This window comes from Gekko japonicus, unplaced genomic scaffold, assembly GCF_001447785.1.
Source record: "Gekko japonicus isolate JY-2015 unplaced genomic scaffold, Gekko_japonicus_V1.1 scaffold111, whole genome shotgun sequence".
Classification (NCBI taxonomy): Eukaryota; Metazoa; Chordata; class Lepidosauria; order Squamata; family Gekkonidae; genus Gekko; species Gekko japonicus.
Window position 1 is genome coordinate 1,447,796 of NW_015171505.1, and position 3,825 is coordinate 1,451,620.

At 46.8% G+C, this 3,825-nt stretch overlaps 1 protein-coding gene across 3 annotated transcripts in view; it reads left to right on the forward strand.

Moving 5' to 3' along the window:
• Positions 1 to 3,825, forward strand: part of MTHFS (5,10-methenyltetrahydrofolate synthetase (5-formyltetrahydrofolate cyclo-ligase)) — a 26,414-nt gene that overhangs the window by 13,283 nt on the left and 9,306 nt on the right. The gene's annotated exons all lie outside the window — the stretch shown is intronic.

The following is a 3,825-nucleotide window of genomic DNA, read 5'->3' on the forward strand; positions in this document are numbered from 1 at the left end:
TTTTATCTTTCCTAACCCCAGTTCTTTATTTGAATAATAACTAAGTCAGTCCAGAGATAAGCCTGCGCTTCGGTGAGACAAAAGACTGTAGGTTTGTTCTGTAACGTCACCCCAGGACATTGTATACTTCATGCTTACCTCTGGGTAACTCAGTGCCTAGAGTTAATGTACACAAGATGAAAAAAGTATGAAGAGGAAAAGGTGGCCAGTTCTTGCCAGGTATGGGGCCAGGAATTTGCTTACGTGTGCTAGAATTCCCACGGTGTTGTTTTTTTCCCTTTCCTCCTCTCCCAAGACTCGCTTCATATACATGCAAGAATCATGTGTTTAGTCCTCAAGGTCAGAGCAGAAAGACCTGTGCCCCCTTCCGAGCTGGGTATAGTTGAGGGGAGACACTTCACAGGGAGACCATGTTCTTTGCCACTAAAACTGAGTGGGAAGTGATGCTGTTTCCCAGTAACCTCAGCCAGTGTCAGAAAATCTATAGAAAGCCAGCTGGTTATTCTGAGCATCAGGAGTTAAACCATTCTTTGTTTTTGAGAAATATAGACTCACTAAGGCAGAGGGGTCATTTCTGATGACAAGGTCAGCTTGAGTGGTCTATTTAGAAATCCCAGGGGGACTTCACCAACTTTGTCTGACTGTGTTTCTTGGAAAACACAGTTTCACTACTTGAATCGTTTTGAACTGCTTGGCATAACAAGTTTGGGGAATAGGCTTTTCCCAGTGAATTCAGCTTGGCAGCTTACAATGGGGCTTTATTCGCTAGCATTCAGGTCCTTGGAAATAAAAACAGGGTTAAGTTCCAAGTTAAAATAGATCAGTACATTGCAGAATCCAGTCACTTGCTAAAACACTTTCCAGAGAGGCAAACCTCTACTGCGAGAGAAGAAGGGTCCATCACTCTGTTAGTAAATTCATCTTTAAGAATGTTATCCAACCTTCTGATTTGCTTATTTTAATTGCGAATTGCAAATCAGACCTGAATTAGTGCACATAATTCAAGGAACACACTGGCTGGCTTTGCTGTTGTCCTATAACTAGGAGGCCTGTAAGTGCCCAGAATGCACCAGCTATGGGCTGTGGTGGGAGCAGATACATGTAAACATAAAAGCTTGCAAAGAGTGGAGCACTCCTGGCAAAACTGCCAGTTCTTCCTTGGACAGGCCAGTTTTCTGTTGGCAGCACTAAGGCACAATTTGTATAATTCGGGCTTAGTTTGGTGTTTAGAATCCATCTTTGCAATGAATAAAGAATTGGGAATGGCAGGACCGAATATCTGCCATCCATTTTCATGATTCCCCAAAATCAAAACAAAAGAGCCTTAGCATCTGGTAGAGTTACTTAATGGCATTGTATGGAGAGGGTAAGCACATGGCTCTGGTAGAGAGCCAGTTTGGTGCAGTGGTTAAGAGCAACTGGACTCTAATCTGAAATTTACTGGCTGCGGTCACACGTAACAGAAGCCACACAAGTGAGACGGAAAACAGCCGGAGTTTCCGGGCGCGATCTCACCAGCACATCTGGGAAGCGTAGCACTCCCGTGGCTCAACCGAGGCTTCCAGCCGAAACTGCGTGGCAAAAAACTAGTACCTTGGAGGTACTAGTTTCCGGAAACTGCGGGGCAAGGGCGGGGGTCTGATCGCGTTTCCGGAGGCATCCGGCGCCCGCCCATGTCCCCTTGCAAATAAGGTGTTTTTTTTTGTCCAAGTCTCTGTGGATGCGCATGCGCACCCAACGGATTGCCACGGCACGCGCTTCTTCGTTGCGCGCCGGCTTGTCCTGTGATCGGCACCTCTCCCTTGCCATGGAACCTCCACGGTGCGTAACTGCACAGTAGTTTGCCCCAGGGCAAACAGCCACGCTTCTCCTCTGCAGTTTCCTGCCCGTGTGACCGGGGCCACTGTTATACTGAAAAATGTGAAAAAAAGGGGAAAAGCATTGCGGGAAGCCGAGGAGAGGGGGAGGTATTGGGAATAGGGTGAATAAGATGTAACGAAAATTATGGAATGTATGATTTCTCAAAGTATGAAAAAATAAAAAAATTGTTTACCAAAAAAAAAAAAGAAAGCCTTATCATTGTTTACCAAAAAAAAAAAGAAAGCCTTATCAGAGGGCAGCCCACATGAACTTGCCTGTCAACTGAGATCTGTTACAGAGGCCCTCTAGCTTGTGCCCCCTCCATTGGAACCCCATGAGGAGTAGAGCCTTTGTTGTAGCACCTTAAGTTGTGGAATTTCCTCTCAGTGTTGACTTTAGTGCTAAGGCACATGGTGATTTTAGACTTCCAGCCGCACAGGTTTAGTGCATTTGCTGTTATCCTAAAGTGTCAGGACCAACAGCCAAACAACGGAGCACACACTTCCAAGAAAGGTTTTGCTTTATTGTCAGTACTATGGTTGCAGTAACATGGTCACTGTTAGGAATGACTAGCCAGGAACAAGCATACAATAAAATAGAAGATTCAAAAGGGCCCCCCCTCACCTGTGGGCCAATTGCCCTTGCTCCCGCAGGCGGGAAAAAAGAGTAACCGATCCTAGGCTGAGAAATGAAACTAGTCTCATAGTTAATTACAGTGGAGACACTACACAAGCAGGAGTACAAGGTCAGAGATAACAAGCGGGGGGGGGGAAGGAATGTGGCACCAACTCGTACACAGGTCAGGCAGGCTAACCCTAGGCCTATAAACAATATGGCAGCATAGCTGACATTCTGCCCGCTAAACTGGGAGATTTCCCGGTTTTCCTGGAATCTCCCGGTGAAACGCCTGCAAAAGCTGTGGGGCCCGAATATCCCCTACTTCCACCCATTCTCAGTGGTGTGGTCCAAAGTCCACCCATTCAATCAAATAATACAGTTTGCCATGTTTCTGTTTAGAGTCCAGGATTTTAGACACTTCGAAATGTTCCTTGCCCTCCACCATGTGAGGAGGGGGCACCGGCTTCGTCGGGCGCCAGGGACTCGGACCTGGGTCCCGCTTCAGGAGGCTGAATGGATATTCCTCAAGTTTTTAGGAAGTTCTAGATCCACAACAACCACATTGATTAGACGTTTGACTTTAAACGGGCCAATGAACTTCCAGCCCAGTTTGCGGCTTGGTCTTAGAACCTTAATGTTCTTAGTAGAGACGTAAACAGAGTCACCAGGCTGCAGAGCCCAACCCTTCACCCTTCTCTTGTCAGCCTGAGCCTTGTAAGCATCCTTCGCCACCTCTAATGTTTTGCACAACAAAGGCCAGGAGTCTTTAAGTTGTTGACACCATCGTGCCGGATCCACCGGGCCCAAAGCATCACCCTCAAGGAACAGCATAGCCATAAAGTGCCTTGAAAGGGGACATTCCTGTAGAGGAATGAGTCGTGTTGTTGTAGCAAAATTCAGCCAGTGGTAGCAAGTTAGCCCAATCATCCTGCTGGTAGTTGGTGAAGCAACGTAAATATTGTTCCAAAGTCTGATTCACACGTTCGGTCTGGCCATCAGTCTCTGGGTGATAAGCGCTACTCATGGCTGTCAGCAAGCTGCCATTCTGTTTTCTGTGAACTCTGTGTACATATCCTTTCCCTGTTGCACCCGGCTTGGTTTCTATCATCCTGCTCCTGCGTTGGAATGCAAAAGATAACTGCTGGAGGTTGTGTGGGGGAGAAGATGCTGTAATGCTTGCCTATTGATTTTCCCATGAGTACTGCACCTGTGTTTTGTCTAATATTCTGCCTGGTTCCCATGGACTGGGCGCGCAACCGTTTCATTAGCCCGCCAGCGGGAAAGCTATTCATTGGATCTGTATTTGTTTGAAGTTCCTTTATTATGCTTGACCTAACTGTGTATCCC